Here is a 20,743-nt window from a genome sequence, read left to right as displayed (position 1 = left end):
GCACAGCTTGCCAACTGATAGAAAACAGTACCTTACCATTCTCCTGACTTTTCCTATAACATGAATATTCGATTGGAAGCTGTTTTGGACAGCTTTTCTTTTCTTTATGCCAAACACTTGGCAGACCTCCGTGCAACGTCCAGAACACGATGGGATATGTTTTGTGTGCTCCGGCAGGTTTTCCTTGCCAGACGTAGTGCAAAAGCTTTCTGCTAGGATGTAGACCACAAAAGACGCTAAAGACGAAGGTACGATGCTCTCCGGAGCTAAGCGCCGCTCCCGGGCTTCTTTCGGCAGAAGCCGCGCTAAGAGAGCACTGTGAGCGGTACAATCGTCTTTGCGCGAAGAAGCCGCTTCTTCGGCTCCGCGAGCCGGAGAGAGCGGCAGCATCGGAAAGGTGAAGAAGGAAGCTGTACAACACTGGGATTGTGTGCTCAACTTGCCAACTGATAGAAAACAGTACCTTACCATTCTCCTGACTTTTCCTATCACATGAATATTCGATTGGAAGCTGTTTTGGACAGCTTTTCTTTTCTTTATGCCAAACACTTGGCAGACCTCCCTACAACGTCCAGAACACGATGGGAGATGTTTTCTGTGCTCCGGCAGGTTTTCCATGCCTGACAGAGTGGAAAAGCTTTCTGCTAGGATGTAGACCACAAAAGACGCTAAAGACGAAGGTACGATGCTCTCCAGATCTAAGCTCCGCTCCCGGGCTTCTTTCGGCAGAAGCCGCGCTAAGAGAGCACTGTGAGCGGTACAATAGTCTTTGCGCGAAGAAGCCGCTTCTTCGGCTCCGGGAGCCGGAGAGAGCGGCAGCATCGGAAAGGTGAAGAAGGAAGCTGTACAACACTAGGATTGTGTGCACAGCTTGCCAACTGATAGAAAACAGTACCTTACCATTCTCCTGACTTTTGTAATCACATGAATATTCGATTGGAAACTGTTTTGAACAGCTTTTCTTTTCTTTATGCCAAAAACTTGGCAGACCTCCGTACAGCGTCCAGAACATGATGGGATATGTTTTCTGTGCTCCGGCAGGTTTTCCTTGCCAGACAGAGTGCAAAAGCTTTCTGCTAGGATGTAGACCACAAAAGACGCTAAAGACGAAGGTACGATGCTCTCCGGAGCTAAGAGCCGCTCCCGGGCTTCTTTCGGCAGAAGCCGCTCAAACGAGAGCACTGTGACCGGTACAATCGTCTTTGCGCGAAGAAGCCGCTTCTTCGGCTCCGGGAGCCGGAGAGAGCGGCAGCATCGGAAAGGTGAAGAAGGATGCTGTACTACACTAGGATTGCGTGCGCAGCTTGCCAACTGATAGAAAACAGTACCTTACCACTCTCCTGACTTTTCCAATCACATGAATATTCGATTGGAAGCTGTTTTGGACAGCTTTTCTTTTCTTTATGCCAAACACTTGGCAGACCTCCGTGCAACGTCCAGAACAGGATGGGAGATGTTTTCGGTGCTCCGGCAGGTTTTCCTTGCCTGACAGAGTGGAAAAGCTTTCTGCTAGGATGTAGACCACAAAAGACGCTAAAGACGAAGGTACGATGCTCTCCGGAGCTAAGCGCCGCTCCCGGGCTTCTTTCGGCAGAAGCCGCGCTAAGAGAGCACTGTGAGCGGTACAATCGTCTTTGCGCGAAGAAGCCACTTGTTCGGCTCCGCGAGCCGGAGAGAGCGGCAGCATCGGAATGGTGGAGAAGGAAGCTGTACAACACTGGGATTGTGTGCTCAACTTGCCAACTGATAGAAAACAGTACCTTTGCACTCTCCTGACTTTTCTAATCACATGAATATTCGATTGGAAGCTGTTTTGGACAGCTTTTCTTTTCTTTATGCCAAACACTTGGCAGACCTCCGTACAACGTCCAGATCACGTTGGGAAATGTTTTCTTTGCTGGCGCAGGTTTTCCTTGCCAGACAGAGTGGAAAAGCTTTCTGCTAGGATGTAGACCACAAAAGACGCTAAAGACGAAGGTACGATGCTCTCCGGAGCTAAGCGCCGCTCCCGGGCTTCTTTCGGCAGAAGCCGCGCTAAGAGAGCACTGTGAGCGGTACAATCGTCTTTGCGCGAAGAAGCCGCTTCTTCGGCTCCGCGAGCCGGAGAGAGAGGCAGCATCGGAAAGGTGAAGAAGGAAGCTGTACAACACTGGGATTGTGTGCTCAACTTGCCAACTGATAGAAAACAGTACCTTACCATTCTCCTGACTTTTCCTACCACATGAATATTCGATTGGAAGCTGTTTTGGACAGCTTTTCTTTTCTTAATGCCAAACAATTGGCAGACCTCCGTGCAACGTCCAGAACACGATGGGAAATGTTTTCTGTGCTCCGGCAGGTTTTCCTTGCCAGACAGAGTGCAAAAGCTTTCTGCTAGGATGTAGACCACAAAAGACGCTAAAGACGAAGGTACAATGCTCTCCGGAGCTAAGCGCCGCTCCCGGGCTTCTTTCGGCAGAAGCCGCGCTAAGAGAGCACTGTGAGCGGTACAATCGTCTTTGCGCGAAGAAGCCGCTTCTTCGGCTCCGCGAGCCGGAGAGAGCGGCAGCATCGGAAAGGTGAAGAAGGAAGCTGTACAACACTGGGATTGTGTGCTCAACTTGCCAACTGATAGAAAACAGTACCTTTGCACTCTCCTGGCTTTTCCTATCACATGAATATTCGATTGGAAGCTGTTTTGGACAGCTTTTCTTTTCTTTATGCCAAACACTTGGCAGACCTCCGTGCAACGTCCAGAACACGATGGGAGATGTTTTCTGTGCTCCCGCAGGTTTTCCTTGCCTGACAGAGTGGAAAAGCTTTCTGCTAGGATGTAGACCACAAAAGACGCTAAAGACGAAGCTACGATGCTCTCCGGAGCTAAGCGCCGCTCCCGGGCTTCTTTCGGCAGAAGCCGCTCTAACGAGAACACTGTGAGCGGCACAATCGTCTTTGCGCGAAGAAGCCGCTTCTTCGGCTCCGCGAGCCGGAGAGAGCGGCAGCATCGGAAAGGTGAAGAAGGAAGCTGTACAACACTGGGATTGTGTGCTCAACTTGCCAACTGATAGAAAACAGTACCTTACCATTCTCCTGACTTTTCCTATCACATGAATATTCGATTGGAAGCTGTTTTGGACAGCTTTTCTTTTCTTTATGCCAAACATTTTTGCAGACCTCCTTACAACGTCCAGAACACGATGGGATATGTTTTCTGTGCTCCGGCAGGTTTTCCTTGCCAGACGTAGTGCAAAAGCTTTCTGCTAGGATGTAGACCACAAAAGACGCTAAAGACGAAGGTACGATGCTCTCCGGAGCTAAGAGCCGCTCCCGTGCTTCTTTCGGCAGAAGCCGCTCTAACGAGAACACTGTGAGCGGTACAATCGTCTTTGCGCGAAGAAGCCGCTTCTTCGGCTCCGCGAGCCGGAGAGAGCGGCAGCATCGGAAAGGTGAAGAAGGAAGCTGTACAACACTACGATTGTATGCACAGCTTGCCAACTGATAGAAAACAGTACCTTACCATTCTCCTGACTTTTGTAATCACATGAATATTCGATTGGAAGCTGTTTTGGACAGCTTTTCTTTTCTTAATGCCAAACACTTGGCAGACGTCCGTGTAACGTCCAGAATACGATGGGAGATGTGTTCTGTGCTCCGGCAGGTTTTCCTTGCCTGACAGAGTGGAAAAGCTTTCTGCTAAGATGTAGACCACAAAAGATGCTAAAGACGAAGGTACGATGCTCTCCGGATCTAAGCGCCGCTCCCGGGCTTCTTTCGGCAGAAGCCGCTCTAACGAGAACACTGTGAGCGGTACAATCGTCTTTGCGCGAAGAAGCCGCTTCTTCGGCTCCGCGAGCCGGAGAGAGCGGCAGCATCGGAAAGGTGAAGAAGGAAGCTGTACAACACTGGGATTGTGTGCTCAACTTGCCAACTGATAGAAAACAGTACCTTTGCACTCTCCTGACTTTTCCTATCACATGAATATTCGATTGGAAGCTGCTTTGGACAACTTTTCTTCTCTTCTTGTCAAACACTTGGCAGATCTCCGTGCAACGTCCAGAACACGATGGGAGATGTTTTCTGTGCTCGCGCAGGTTTTCCTTGCCAGACAGAGTGGAAAAGCTTTCTGCTAGGATGTAGACCACAAAAGACGCTAAAGACGAAGGTACGATGCTCTCCGGAGCTAAGCGCCGCTCCCGGGCTTCTTTCGGCAGAAGCCGCTCTAACGAGAACACTGTGAGCGGTACAATCGTCTTTGCGCGAAGAAGCCAATTCTTCGGCTCCGGGAGCCGGAGAGAGCGGCAGCATCGGAAAGGTGAAGAAGGAAGCTGTACAACACTGGGATTGTGTGCTCAACTTGCCAACTGATAGAAAACTGTACCTTTGCACTTTGCATTCGATTGGAAGCTGTTTTGGACAACTTCTCTTCTTGTCAAACACTTGGCAGACCTCCGTGCAACGTCCAGAAAATGATGGGAGATGTTTTCTGTGCTCGCGCAGGTTTTCCTTGCCTGACAGAGTGGAAAAGCTTTCTGCTAGGATGTAGACCACAAAAGACGCTAAAGACGAAGGTACGATGCTCTCCGGAGCTAAGCGCCGCTCCCGGGCTTCTTTCGGCAGAAGCCTCTGTAACGAGAACACTGTGAGCGGTACAATCGTCTTTGCGCGAAGAAGCCGCTTCTTCGCCTACGGGAGCCGGAGAGGGCGGCAGCATCGGAAAGGTGAAGAAGGAAGCTGTACAACACTGGGATTGTGTGCTCAACTTGCCAACTGATAGAAAACAGTACCTTACCATTCTCCTGACTTTTCCTATCACATGAATATTCGATTGGAAGCTGTTTTGGACAGCTTTTCCTTTCTTTATGCCAAACAGTTCGCAGACCTCCTTACAACGTCCAGAACACGATGGGATATGTTTTCTGTGCTCCGGCAGGTTTTCCTTGCCAGACGTAGTGCAAAAGCTTTCTGCTAGGATGTAGACCACAAAAGACGCTAAAGACGAAGGTACGATGCTCTCCGGAGCTAAGCGCCGCTCACGGGCTTCTTTTGGCAGAAGCCGCGCTAAGAGAGCACTGTGAGCGGTACAATCGTCTTTGCGCGAAGAAGCCACTTCTTCGGCTCCGCGAGACGGAGAGAGCGGCAGCATCGGAAAGGTGAAGAAGGAAGCTGTACAACACTGGGATTGTGTGCTCAACTTGCCAACTGATAGAAAACAGTACCTTTGCACTCTCCTGACTTTTCTAATCACATGAATATTCGATTGGAAGCTGTTTAGGACAACTTTTCTTCTCTTCTTGTCAAACACTTGGCAGACCTCCGTGCAACGTCCAGAAAATGATGGGAGATGTTTTCTGTGCTCGCGCAGGTTTTCCTTGCCAGACAGAGTGGAAAAGATTTCTGCTAGGATGTAGACCACAAAAGACGCTAAAGACGAAGGTACGATGCTCTCCGGAGCTAAGCGCCGCTCCCGGGCTTCTTTCGGCAGAAGCCTCTCTAACGAGAACACTGTGAGCGGTACAATCGTCTTTGCGCGAAGAAGCCGCTTATTTGGCTCCGGGAGCCGGAGAGAGCGGCAGCATCGGAAACGTGAAGAAGGAAGCTGTACAACACTAGGATTGTGTGCTCAACTTGCCAACTGATAGAAAACAGTACCTTACCATTCTCCTGACTTTTGTAATCACATGAATATTCGATTGGATGCTTTTTTGGACCGCTTTTCTTTGCTTTATGCCAAACACTTGGCAGACCTCCGTGCAACGTCCAGAACACGATGGGAGATGTTTTCTGTGCTCCGGCAGGTTTTCCTTGCCTGACAGAGTGGAAAAGCTTTCTGCTAGGATGTAGACCACAAAAGACTCTAAAGACGAAGGTACAATGCTCTCCGGAGCTAAGCGCCGCTCCCGGGCTTCTTTCGGCAGAAGCCGCGCTAAGAGAGCACTGTGAGCGGTACAATCGTCTTTGCGCGAAGAAGCCACTTGTTCGGCTCCGGGAGCCGGAGAGAGCGGCAGCATTGGAAAGGTGAAGAAGGAACTGTACAACACTGGGATTGTGTGCTCAACTTGCCAACTGATAGAAAACAGTACCTTTGCACTTTGCATTCGATTGGAAGCTGTTTTGGACAGCTTTTCTTTTCTTTATGCCAAACACTTGGCAGGCCTCCGTGCAACGTCCAGAACACGATGGGAGATGTTTTCTGTGCTCGCGCAGGTTTTCCTTGCCTGACAGAGTGGAAAAGCTTTCTGCTAGGATGTAGACCACAAAAGACGCTAAAGACGAAGGTACGATGCTCTCCGGAGCTAAGCGCCGCTCCCGGGCTTCTTTCGGCAGAAGCCGCGCTAAGAGAGCACTGTGAGCGGTACAATCGTCTTTGCGCGAAGAAGCCGCATCTTCGGCTCCGGGAGCCGGAGAGAGCGGCAGCATCGGAAAGGTGAAGAAGGAACTGTACAACACTGGGATTGTATGCTCGACTTGCCAACTGATAGAAAAAAGTACCTTTGCACTCTCCTGACTTTTCCTATCACATGAATATTCGATTGGAAGCTGTTTTGGACAGCTTTTCTTTTCTTAATGCCAAACACTTGGCAGACCTCCGTGCAACGTCCAGAACACGATGGGAGATGTTTTCTGTGCTCCGGCAGGTTTTCCTTGCCTGACAGAGTGGAAAAGCTTTCTGCTAGGATGTAGACCACAAAAGACGCTAAAGACGAAGGTACGATGCTCTCCGGAGCTAAGCGCCGCTCCCGGGCTTCTTTTGGCAGAAGCCGCGCTAAGAGAGCACTGTGAGCGGTACAATCGTCTTTGCGCGAAGAAGCCGCTTCTTCGGCTCCGGGAGCCGGAGAGAGCGGCAGCATCGGAAAGGTGAAGAAGGAAGCTGTACAACACTGGGATTGTGTGCTCAACTTGCCAACTGATAGAAAACAGTACCTTTGCACTCTCCTGACTTTTCCTATCACATGAATATTCGATTGGAAGCTGTTTTGGACAGCTTTTCTTTTCTTTATGCCAAACACTTGGCAGACCTCCGTACAACGTCCAGATCACGTTGGGAGATGTTTTCTGTGCTCCCGCAGGTTTTCCTTGCCTGACAGAGTGGAAAAGCTTTCTGCTAAGATGTAGACCACAAAAGACGCTAAAGACGAAGGTACGATGCTCTCCGGAGCTAAGCGCCGCTCCCGGGCTTCTTTCGGCAGAAGCCTCTCTAACGAGAACACTGTGAGCGGTACAATCGTCTTTGCGCGAAGAAGCCGCTTCTTAGGCTCCGGGAGCCGGAGAGAGCGGCAGCATCGGAAAGGTGAAGAAGGAAGCTGTACAACACTGGGATTGTGTGCACAGCTTGCCAACTGATAGAAAACAGTACCTTACCATTCTCCTGACTTTTGTAATCACATGAATATTCGATTGGAAGCTGTTTTGGACAGCTTTTCTTTTCTTAATGCCAAACACTTGGCAGACTTCAGTGCAACGTCCAGAACATGTTGGGATATGTTTTCTGTGCTCCCGCAGGTTTTCCTTGCCTGACAGAGTGGAAAAGCTTTCTGCTAAGATGTAGACCACAAAAGACGCTAAAGACGAAGGTACGATGCTCTCCGGAGCTAAGCGCCGCTCCCGGGCTTCTTTCGGCAGAAGCCGTGCTAAGAGAGCACTGTGAGCGGTACAATCGTCTTTGCGCGAAGAAGCCGCTTCTTCGGCTCCGCGAGCCGGAGAGAGCGGCAGCATCGGAAAGGTGAAGAAGGAAGCTGTACAACACTGGGATTGTGTGCACAGCTTGCCAACTGATAGAAAACAGTACCTTACCATTCTCCTGACTTTTCCTATCACATGAATATTCGATTGGAAGCTGTTTTGGACAGCTTTTCTTTTCTTAATGCCAAACACTTGGCAGACCTCCGTGCAACATCCAGAACACGATGGGAGATTTTTTCTGTGCTCCGGCCGGTTTTCCTTGCCTGCCAGAGTGGAAAAGCTTTCTGCTAGGATGTAGACCACAAAAGACGCTAAAGACGAAGGTACGATGCTCTCCGGAGCTAAGCGCCGCTCCCGGGCTTCTTTCGGCAGAAGCCGCTCTAACGAGAACACTGTGAGCGGTACAATCGTCTTTGCGCGAAGAAGCCGCTTCTTCGGCTCCGGGAGCCGGAGAGAGCGGCAGCATCGGAAAGGTGAAGAAGGAAGCTGTACAACACTGGGATTGTGTGCTCAACTTGCCAACTGATAGAAAACAGTACCTTACCATTCTCCTGACTTTTCCTATCACATGAATATTCGATTGGAAGCTGTTTTGGACAGCTTTTCTTTTCTTTATGCCAAACACTTGGCAGACCTCCGTGCAACGTCCAGAACACGATGGGAGATGTTTTCTGTGCTGGTACAGGTTTTACTTGCCAGACATAGTGGAAAAGCTTTCTGCTAGGATGTAGACCACAAAAGACGCTAAAGACGAAGGTACGATGCTCTCCGGAGCTAAGCGCCGCTCCCGGGCTTCTTTCGGCAGAAGCCACGCTAACGAGAACACTGTGAGCGGTACAATCGTCTTTGCGCGAAGAAGCCGCTTCTTCGGCTCCGGGAGCCGGAGAGAGCGGCAGCATCGGAAAGGTGAAGAAGGAAGCTGTACAACACTGGGATTGTGTGCACAGCTTGCCAACTGATAGAAAACCGTACCTTACCATTCTCCTGACTTTTGTAATCACATGAATATTCGATTGGAAGCTGTTTTGGACAGCTTTTCTTTTCTTTATGCCAAACACTTGGCAGACCTCCGTGTAACGTCCAGAACACTTTGGGAGATGTTTTCTGTGCTCCCGCAGGTTTTCCTTGCCTGACAGAGTGGAAAAGCTTTCTGCTAAGATGTAGACAACAAAAGACGCTAAAGACGAAGGTACGATGCTCTCCGGAGCTAAGCGCCGCTCCCGGGCTTCTTTCGGCAGAAGCCGCGCTAAGAGAGCACTGTGAGCGGTACAATCGTCTTTGCGCGAAGAAGCCGCTTCTTCGGCTCCGCGAGCCGGAGAGAGCGGCAGCATCGGAAAGGTGAAGAAGGAAGCTGTACAACACTGGGATTGTGTGATCAACTTGCCAACTGATAGAAAACAGTACCTTTGCACTCTCCTGACTTTTCCTATCACATGAATATTCGATTGGAAGCTGTTTTGGACAGCTTTTCTTTTCTTTATGCCAAACACTTGGCAGACCTCCGTGCAACGTCCAGAACACGATGGGAGATGTTTTCTGTGCTGGTACAGGTTTTACTTGCCAGACATAGTGGAAAAGCTTTCTGCTAGGATGTAGACCACAAAAGACGCTAAAGACGAAGGTACGATGCTCTCCGGAGCTAAGCGCCGCTCCCGGGCTTCTTTCGGCAGAAGCCGCTCTAACGAGAACACTGTGAGCGGTACAATCGTCTTTGCGCGAAGAAGCCGCTTCTTCGGCTCCAGGAGCCGGAGAGAGCGGCAGAATCGGAAAGGTGAAGAAGGAAGCTGTACAACACTGGGATTGTGTGCTCAACTTGCCAACTGATAGAAAACAGTACCTTTGCACTCTCCTGACTTTTCCTATCACATGAATATTCGTTTGGAAGCTGTTTTGGACAGCTTTTCTTTTCTTTATGCCTAACACTTGGCAGACCTCCGTACAACGTCCAGATCACGTTGGGAGATGTTTTCTGTGCTGGCGCAGGTTTTCCTTGACTGACAGAGTGGAAAAGCTTTCTGCTAGGATGTAGACCACAAAAGACGCTAAAGACGAAGGTACAATGCTCTCCGGAGCTAAGCGCCGCTCCCGGACTTCAATCCCAGTTTCTTCTATAGTCCAACTTTGTTTCTCTACCATCAAGCTTCTCCTTTGTTGCTGCTCCAAGCCCCGTCCAAGCTGACCTGGAATACTTTCAGGGATGGGACACCCACAACTTCTCTGGGCAACCTGTTCCAGTGTTCCAGCACTCCCACAGTAAAAAAGGCCTTCCTTGCATCTAATATGTGTAGGAAATCATAAATCTAGGCATAGAAACTTGGAGTGCAAATTTGAAATTCTTTTGATTTGAAGCCCATTTTATATGAATACTGACTTACAGATGACTAAAAGATGTTGATGGGCATTTGAGCTGACAAGTTTTGAAAAAGTGCACGGAAATTAAAATGGAAACCAGTAAAATTAAAAACTTCTTGCCATTTTCTTTCTCCTCTCCTATTCAAAATTCCATATGTCAGATATCAGTGCTTCAGGCAAATCTCTCAGATGCTCTCAGAGAAAAAGCTTTTCTTTCAGACTAAGTTGCGGTTGACGTAGAACACTAGTAGTAGTGAAAGTCTTTCTGGGCATCGGGGCAGCCCCTTCTCCTTGGATTTGTGTGCAGAATGCATTTTATGCAAACTGGAAAATTGATCCCAGCTCTGTTCTATTCATCATTCTTACTGCATCAGGCCTGAAGAGTCTGTGAAAAGAAGCCTGTGGACCTTGAAGATAGCGCATGTGAAACAGATGAGAGGTGACGGAGAAGTTGAGGGAGAGAAGAAAGAGCATATGGCCCAGTAGGGACACCAGAAAGTATTTCTTCATGTGATCATGGCAGATTGCAGGAGCCACTTGATACTATCAAACCAGCCCTACTTGGCACTGGTTTTGCCACCTTGGGTCTGGGAAGCATCCTGCGTATCATGGATTTTCTGGAGCCCGCCGGCACCTCCCGGCCACAGGCCCCCAAACACAAACCACGGCCCTGGATCTTTGAAGACATTAAAAGTACACCCTGGGCAAGAGGCTCTAGGGATCCTGATTTAAGCAGGGGGCTTGGGCCTGGTTAGCCCCACCAACCCCTTCCACTCTCATTCATTCTGTGCTAGTGAATTCTCTTCCAGATGCATTTCAAGCACTGGCATGACAAAGTTCTGTGCAGACAGAGATCCAAATGCACATGGCATCTAAGTTCCTTAAGCAGTGTTCAAGAAGAATGTAAAACTCTGGGACAAGTGTCTCTTCCCTAACTGAATCCCTTTCATGGGAAAATTCCCAGCTCTAGAAAGATCTTCTGATACGCATGCTTAAGACTGACACTGGCTGAGCAAATGTCTCCCTATGTGTATCTAAGACCAGTTAGGATCTTCACCCAAAGTGCTGTCAACATAGTCACAGAATGTCTATTGTTAAGAAGTGACAACTTACATCAGAATGGCAAATATTGTTCCACAAAATGGATGAATGGATGGGAATTATCTACCTGGGTTAAAAACAAAAATAAAGAGTTGGTCTTTATTTATCAATTTCATTGCAATACTGATAAGGGAAGAAAAAGACCTAAGTCCTTGACTTTCTTCACTCGAGGAAAGATTTTAAAAATTCCTTGTAAAAACGTATTTTCACGATCAGACTACTGAAACCATTTTAGTTGGGAAAAACGTTCCAAAATTGTCTAGATAGTGGCAAAGAAGCCAAGAAAATAAGAAAGAAACAAAAAGAGAGCAAAAGAGTCCGCTTCAGTGTACAAGCTCGTTCTAGAAGTAGTGTGCTGGGAAAAGGAAGCCCCAGTTGAATTTCCAATGTATTCCTGTGCTTGATTCAGTAACTGGTCAATGTAAAAACCAATCCTTTTGTACAACTTCTCCCTGCAACAAAAACTCCAACAGGTTGACACTACCATCATGCCTGTTCCAGACACATTTCAAAGAGAAATGATGATTTTCTTGAAAACCTACTTGCATAAAAGTTGCAAGATGGTGGAGGGATTCCCACATCCTCCTTCCTCCATCTGGCTTGAAAGTAGATTTGATAAAATATGCAACAAAGCCCATGATTTATAAGGTAGAGTCAAATGGATGATTTGGGAATTGATCTCTTGTTGATAGAAAACTTCGTATCCACTCTGTGTGACCTTTCTAAAACAAAATGTGGAGCTGAGGCGTGAATCTGCCACAACAATTGTAAAGCAAACATACACACTCCCCTTCACATGCCCCCCCTTCCACACACACCTAGGCACACACAGAGATCAGCATAGCAGATCATGAACACCTTGGAAAAGACTGAAATGCTAAATGCCTCTCTTGATGGGCAAATGAGCTGGTGCAGTAATTCAAATGCCTGGTACAAAACTTCTGTTTAATATTTAGCTCCTCTTTAAAACACAGCTTTTCATTTCATTCTATTTACAGAATATTTTCATTTCATTTGTTTCTTTAAAATTACTTAGTTCTCACCTGTTGTACGTCTAGGACTATTTTCTTCGAAAAACAGAAAAAAATAGATGATATCTTTTCAGCAGAAAACATTGGTTGATACAATTTTAAGCAATCATGAGATGGAAGAATTGTTCTGTCCCTCTCGAAGGTGGAAGAAGCATTTGGATCACAGATCATCTACAATGAAATACTTGACATGTTTAAGATGCTTTCAATCACTTTTGAGCGTCAATTGCTTCTTCGTTGTAAACAGTAATTTTTCAGTGAAGGGAAAGTGTGTGTGCTATATCTACATGATGTTCAAACCCAGTTCCTACTAATGGCCAGGCTGAACTCCAGTGAATAATGTCCCGAATGATATTTTGCCGCCTTCTTTGGCACTTCATGAAATCTTACCATGATGAAGTGCTGAAACACAGAGATTTTCTCTTAGAGAGTGTCTCATGTTGTAACCCATCCCATGGATTTTATGCTGTAATTCTTATCTCTTTTAAAATTTGCTATCTTCTGTACAGTTTTCATGAACCTTTCTGTTACAGTAGTGAAAATCACAGATAAATGTCACTTTGTACAACTTTGAATTTACCCCAAGAGCTGAGAGAAAACTTGCTCCTATACTTCAATCCCAGTTTCTTCTATAGTCCAACTTTGTTTCTCTACCATCAAGCTTCTCCTTTGTTGCTGCTCCAAGCCCCGTCCAAGCTGACCTGGAATACTTTCAGGGATGGGACACCCACAACTTCTCTGGGCAACCTGTTCCAGTGTTCCAGCACTCCCACAGTAAAAAAGGCCTTCCTTGCATCTAATATGTGTAGGAAATCATAAATCTAGGCATAGAAACTTGGAGTGCAAATTTGAAATTCTTTTGATTTGAAGCCCATTTTATATGAATACTGACTTACAGATGACTAAAAGATGTTGATGGGCATTTGAGCTGACAAGTTTTGAAAAAGTGCACGGAAATTAAAATGGAAACCAGTAAAATTAAAAACTTCTTGCCATTTTCTTTCTCCTCTCCTATTCAAAATTCCATATGTCAGATATCAGTGCTTCAGGCAAACCTCTCAGATGCTCTCAGAGAAAAAGCTTTTCTTTCAGACTAAGTTGCGGTTGACGTAGAGCACTAGTAGTAGTGAAAGTCTTTCTGGGCATCGGGGCAGCCCCTTCTCCTTGGATTTGTGTGCAGAATGCATTTTATGCAAACTGGAAAATTGATCCCAGCTCTGTTCTATTCATCATTCTTACTGCATCAGGCCTGAAGAGTCTGTGAAAAGAAGCCTGTGGACCTTGAAGATAGCGCATGTGAAACAGATGAGAGGTGATGGAGAAGTTGAGGGAGAGAAGAAAGAGCATATGGCCCAGTAGGGACACCAGAAAGTATTTCTTCACGTGATCATGGCAGATTGCAGGAGCCACTTGGTACTATCAAACCAGCCCGACTTGGCACTGGTTTTGCCACCTTGGGTCTGGGAACCATCCTGTGTATCGTGGGTTTTCAGGAGCCCGCCGGCCACCCCCAGCCACAGGCCCCCAAACACAAACCGCGGCCCTATTCCCAGGCAAACAAAACTCACCTGCCCCGCTTCTTGAAGGCAGATTGCAGGAGCCACTTGGTACTATCAAACCAGCCCGACTTGGCACTGGTTTTGCCACCTTGGGTCTGGGAAGCATCCTGCGTATCATGGATTTTCTGGAGCCCGCCGGCACCTCCCGGCCACAGGCCCCCAAACACAAACCACGGCCCTGGATCTTTGAAGACATTAAAAGTACACCCTGGGCAAGAGGCTCTAGGGATCCTGGTTTAAGCAGGGGGCTTGGGCCTGGTTAGCCCCACCAACCCCTTCCACTCTCATTCATTCTGTGCTAGTGAATTCTCTTCCAGATGCATTTCAAGCACTGGCATGACAAAGTTCTGTGCAGACAGAGATCCAAATGCACATGGCATCTAAGTTCCTTAAGCAGTGTTCAAGAAGAATGTAAAACTCTGGGACAAGTGTCTCTTCCCTAACTGAATCCCTTTCATGGGAAAATTCCCAGCTCTAGAAAGATCTTCTGATACGCATGCTTAAGACTGACACTGGCTGAGCAAATGTCTCCCTATGTGTATCTAAGACCAGTTAGGATCTTCACCCAAAGTGCTGTCAACATAGTCACAGAATGTCTATTGTTAAGAAGTGACAACTTACATCAGAATGGCAAATATTGTTCCACAAAATGGATGAATGGATGGGAATTATCTACCTGGGTTAAAAACAAAAATAAAGAGTTGGTCTTTATTTATCAATTTCATTGCAATACTGATAAGGGAAGAAAAAGACCTAAGTCCTTGACTTTCTTCACTCGAGGAAAGATTTTAAAAATTCCTTGTAAAAACGTATTTTCACGATCAGACTACTGAAACCATTTTAGTTGGGAAAAACGTTCCAAAATTGTCTAGATAGTGGCAAAGAAGCCAAGAAAATAAGAAAGAAACAAAAAGAGAGCAAAAGAGTCCGCTTCAGTGTACAAGCTCGTTCTAGAAGTAGTGTGCTGGGAAAAGGAAGCCCCAGTTGAATTTCCAATGTATTCCTGTGCTTGATTCAGTAACTGGTCAATGTAAAAACCAATCCTTTTGTACAACTTCTCCCTGCAACAAAAACTCCAACAGGTTGACACTACCATCATGCCTGTTCCAGACACATTTCAAAGAGAAATGATGATTTTCTTGAAAACCTACTTGCATAAAAGTTGCAAGATGGTGGAGGGATTCCCACATCCTCCTTCCTCCATCTGGCTTGAAAGTAGATTTGATAAAATATGCAACAAAGCCCATGATTTATAAGGTAGAGTCAAATGGATGATTTGGGAATTGATCTCTTGTTGATAGAAAACTTCGTATCCACTCTGTGTGACCTTTCTAAAACAAAATGTGGAGCTGAGGCGTGAATCTGCCACAACAATTGTAAAGCAAACATACACACTCCCCTTCACATGCCCCCCCTTCCACACACACCTAGGCACACACAGAGATCAGCATAGCAGATCATGAACACCTTGGAAAAGACTGAAATGCTAAATGCCTCTCTTGATGGGCAAATGAGCTGGTGCAGTAATTCAAATGCCTGGTACAAAACTTCTGTTTAATATTTAGCTCCTCTTTAAAACACAGCTTTTCATTTCATTCTATTTACAGAATATTTTCATTTCATTTGTTTCTTTAAAATTACTTAGTTCTCACCTGTTGTACGTCTAGGACTATTTTCTTCGAAAAACAGAAAAAAATAGATGATATCTTTTCAGCAGAAAACATTGGTTGATACAATTTTAAGCAATCATGAGATGGAAGAATTGTTCTGTCCCTCTCGAAGGTGGAAGAAGCATTTGGATCACAGATCATCTACAATGAAATATTTGACATGTTTAAGATGCTTTCAATCACTTTTGAGCGTCAATTGCTTCTTCGTTGTAAACAGTAATTTTTCAGTGAAGGGAAAGTGTGTGTGCTATATCTACATGATGTTCAAACCCAGTTCCTACTAATGGCCAGGCTGAACTCCAGTGAATAATGTCCCGAATGATATTTTGCCGCCTTCTTTGGCACTTCATGAAATCTTACCATGATGAAGTGCTGAAACACAGAGATTTTCTCTTAGAGAGTGTCTCATGTTGTAACCCATCCCATGGATTTTATGCTGTAATTCTTATCTCTTTTAAAATTTGCTATCTTCTGTACAGTTTTCATGAACCTTTCTGTTACAGTAGTGAAAATCACAGATAAATGTCACTTTGTACAACTTTGAATTTACCCCAAGAGCTGAGAGAAAACTTGCTCCTATACTTCAATCCCAGTTTCTTCTATAGTCCAACTTTGTTTCTCTACCATCAAGCTTCTCCTTTGTTGCTGCTCCAAGCCCCGTCCAAGCTGACCTGGAATACTTTCAGGGATGGGACACCCACAACTTCTCTGGGCAACCTGTTCCAGTGTTCCAGCACTCCCACAGTAAAAAAGGCCTTCCTTGCATCTAATATGTGTAGGAAATCATAAATCTAGGCATAGAAACTTGGAGTGCAAATTTGAAATTCTTTTGATTTGAAGCCCATTTTATATGAATACTGACTTACAGATGACTAAAAGATGTTGATGGGCATTTGAGCTGACAAGTTTTGAAAAAGTGCACGGAAATTAAAATGGAAACCAGTAAAATTAAAAACTTCTTGCCATTTTCTTTCTCCTCTCCTATTCAAAATTCCATATGTCAGATATCAGTGCTTCAGGCAAACCTCTCAGATGCTCTCAGAGAAAAAGCTTTTCTTTCAGACTAAGTTGCGGTTGACGTAGAGCACTAGTAGTAGTGAAAGTCTTTCTGGGCATCGGGGCAGCCCCTTCTCCTTGGATTTGTGTGCAGAATGCATTTTATGCAAACTGGAAAATTGATCCCAGCTCTGTTCTATTCATCATTCTTACTGCATCAGGCCTGAAGAGTCTGTGAAAAGAAGCCTGTGGACCTTGAAGATAGCGCATGTGAAACAGATGAGAGGTGATGGAGAAGTTGAGGGAGAGAAGAAAGAGCATATGGCCCAGTAGGGACACCAGAAAGTATTTCTTCACGTGATCATGGCAGATTGCAGGAGCCACTTGGTACTATCAAACCAGCCCGACTTGGCACTGGTTTTGCCACCTTGGGTCTGGGAACCATCCTGTGTATCGTGGGTTTTCAGGAGCCCGCCGGCCACCCCCAGCCACAGGCCCCCAAACACAAACCGCGGCCCTATTCCCAGGCAAACAAAACTCACCTGCCCCGCTTCTTGAAGGCAGATTGCAGGAGCCACTTGGTACTATCAAACCAGCCCGACTTGGCACTGGTTTTGCCACCTTGGGTCTGGGAAGCATCCTGCGTATCATGGATTTTCTGGAGCCCGCCGGCACCTCCCGGCCACAGGCCCCCAAACACAAACCACGGCCCTGGATCTTTGAAGACATTAAAAGTACACCCTGGGCAAGAGGCTCTAGGGATCCTGGTTTAAGCAGGGGGCTTGGGCCTGGTTAGCCCCACCAACCCCTTCCACTCTCATTCATTCTGTGCTAGTGAATTCTCTTCCAGATGCATTTCAAGCACTGGCATGACAAAGTTCTGTGCAGACAGAGATCCAAATGCACATGGCATCTAAGTTCCTTAAGCAGTGTTCAAGAAGAATGTAAAACTCTGGGACAAGTGTCTCTTCCCTAACTGAATCCCTTTCATGGGAAAATTCCCAGCTCTAGAAAGATCTTCTGATACGCATGCTTAAGACTGACACTGGCTGAGCAAATGTCTCCCTATGTGTATCTAAGACCAGTTAGGATCTTCACCCAAAGTGCTGTCAACATAGTCACAGAATGTCTATTGTTAAGAAGTGACAACTTACATCAGAATGGCAAATATTGTTCCACAAAATGGATGAATGGATGGGAATTATCTACCTGGGTTAAAAACAAAAATAAAGAGTTGGTCTTTATTTATCAATTTCATTGCAATACTGATAAGGGAAGAAAAAGACCTAAGTCCTTGACTTTCTTCACTCGAGGAAAGATTTTAAAAATTCCTTGTAAAAACGTATTTTCACGATCAGACTACTGAAACCATTTTAGTTGGGAAAAACGTTCCAAAATTGTCTAGATAGTGGCAAAGAAGCCAAGAAAATAAGAAAGAAACAAAAAGAGAGCAAAAGAGTCCGCTTCAGTGTACAAGCTCGTTCTAGAAGTAGTGTGCTGGGAAAAGGAAGCCCCAGTTGAATTTCCAATGTATTCCTGTGCTTGATTCAGTAACTGGTCAATGTAAAAACCAATCCTTTTGTACAACTTCTCCCTGCAACAAAAACTCCAACAGGTTGACACTACCATCATGCCTGTTCCAGACACATTTCAAAGAGAAATGATGATTTTCTTGAAAACCTACTTGCATAAAAGTTGCAAGATGGTGGAGGGATTCCCACATCCTCCTTCCTCCATCTGGCTTGAAAGTAGATTTGATAAAATATGCAACAAAGCCTATGATTTATAAGGTAGAGTCAAATGGATGATTTGGGAATTGATCTCTTGTTGATAGAAAACTTCGTATCCACTCTGTGTGACCTTTCTAAAACAAAATGTGGAGCTGAGGCGTGAATCTGCCACAACAATTGTAAAGCAAACATACACACTCCCCTTCACATGCCCCCCCTTCCACACACACCTAGGCACACACAGAGATCAGCATAGCAGATCATGAACACCTTGGAAAAGACTGAAATGCTAAATGCCTCTCTTGATGGGCAAATGAGCTGGTGCAGTAATTCAAATGCCTGGTACAAAACTTCTGTTTAATATTTAGCTCCTCTTTAAAACACAGCTTTTCATTTCATTCTATTTACAGAATATTTTCATTTCATTTGTTTCTTTAAAATTACTTAGTTCTCACCTGTTGTACGTCTAGGACTATTTTCTTCGAAAAACAGAAAAAAATAGATGATATCTTTTCAGCAGAAAACATTGGTTGATACAATTTTAAGCAATCATGAGATGGAAGAATTGTTCTGTCCCTCTCGAAGGTGGAAGAAGCATTTGGATCACAGATCATCTACAATGAAATACTTGACATGTTTAAGATGCTTTCAATCACTTTTGAGCGTCAATTGCTTCTTCGTTGTAAACAGTAATTTTTCAGTGAAGGGAAAGTGTGTGTGCTATATCTACATGATGTTCAAACCCAGTTCCTACTAATGGCCAGGCTGAACTCCAGTGAATAATGTCCCGAATGATATTTTGCCGCCTTCTTTGGCACTTCATGAAATCTTACCATGATGAAGTGCTGAAACACAGAGATTTTCTCTTAGAGAGTGTCTCATGTTGTAACCCATCCCATGGATTTTATGCTGTAATTCTTATCTCTTTTAAAATTTGCTATCTTCTGTACAGTTTTCATGAACCTTTCTGTTACAGTAGTGAAAATCACAGATAAATGTCACTTTGTACAACTTTGAATTTACCCCAAGAGCTGAGAGAAAACTTGCTCCTATACTTCAATCCCAGTTTCTTCTATAGTCCAACTTTGTTTCTCTACCATCAAGCTTCTCCTTTGTTGCTGCTCCAAGCCCCGTCCAAGCTGACCTGGAATACTTTCAGGGATGGGACACCCACAACTTCTCTGGGCAACCTGTTCCAGTGTTCCAGCACTCCCACAGTAAAAAAGGCCTTCCTTGCATCTAATATGTGTAGGAAATCATAAATCTAGGCATAGAAACTTGGAGTGCAAATTTGAAATTCTTTTGATTTGAAGCCCATTTTATATGAATACTGACTTACAGATGACTAAAAGATGTTGATGGGCATTTGAGCTGACAAGTTTTGAAAAAGTGCACGGAAATTAAAATGGAAACCAGTAAAATTAAAAACTTCTTGCCATTTTCTTTCTCCTCTCCTATTCAAAATTCCATATGTCAGATATCAGTGCTTCAGGCAAATCTCTCAGATGCACTCAGAGAAAAAGCTTTTCTTTCAGACTAAGTTGCGGTTGACGTAGAACACTAGTAGTAGTGAAAGTCTTTCTGGGCATCGGGGCAGCCCCTTCTCCTTGGATTTGTGTGCAGAATGCATTTTATGCAAACTGGAAAATTGATCCCAGCTCTGTTCTATTCATCATTCTTACTGCATCAGGCCTGAAGAGTCTGTGAAAAGAAGCCTGTGGACCTTGAAGATAGCGCATGTGAAACAGATGAGAGGTGATGGAGAAGTTGAGGGAGAGAAGAAAGAGCATATGGCCCAGTAGGGACACCAGAAAGTATTTCTTCACGTGATCATGGCAGATTGCAGGAGCCACTTGGTACTATCAAACCAGCCCGACTTGGCACTGGTTTTGCCACCTTGGGTCTGGGAACCATCCTGTGTATCGTGGGTTTTCAGGAGCCCGCCGGCCACCCCCAGCCACAGGCCCCCAAACACAAACCGCGGCCCTATTCCCAGGCAAACAAAACTCACCTGCCCCGCTTCTTGAAGGCAGATTGCAGGAGCCACTTGGTACTATCAAACCAGCCCGACTTGGCACTGGTTTTGCCACCTTGGGTCTGGGAAGCATCCTGCGTATCATGGATTTTCTGGAGCCCGCCGGCACCTCCCGGCCACAGGCCCCCAAACACAAACCACGGCCCTGGATCTTTGAAGACATTAAAAGTACACCCTGGGCAAGAGGCTCTAGGGATCCTGGTTTAAGCAGGGGGCTTGGGCCTGGTTAGCCCCACCAACCCCTTCCACTCTCATTCATTCTGTGCTAGTGAATTCTCTTCCAGATGCATTTCAAGCACTGGCATGACAAAGTTCTGTGCAGACAGAGATCCAAATGCACATGGCATCTAAGTTCCTTAAGCAGTGTTCAAGAAGAATGTAAAACTCTGGGACAAGTGTCTCTTCCCTAACTGAATCCCTTTCATGGGAAAATTCCCAGCTCTAGAAAGATCTTCTGATACGCATGCTTAAGACTGACACTGGCTGAGCAAATGTCTCCCTATGTGTATCTAAGACCAGTTAGGATCTTCACCCAAAGTGCTGTCAACATAGTCACAGAATGTCTATTGTTAAGAAGTGACAACTTACATCAGAATGGCAAATATTGTTC

Source organism: Ammospiza nelsoni, chromosome 5 (assembly GCF_027579445.1).
Source record: "Ammospiza nelsoni isolate bAmmNel1 chromosome 5, bAmmNel1.pri, whole genome shotgun sequence".
NCBI classification, from domain to species: domain Eukaryota; kingdom Metazoa; phylum Chordata; class Aves; order Passeriformes; family Passerellidae; genus Ammospiza; species Ammospiza nelsoni.
The sequence above is the reverse complement of the archived record's forward strand: the minus strand, read 5'-3'. Positions refer to the sequence as shown.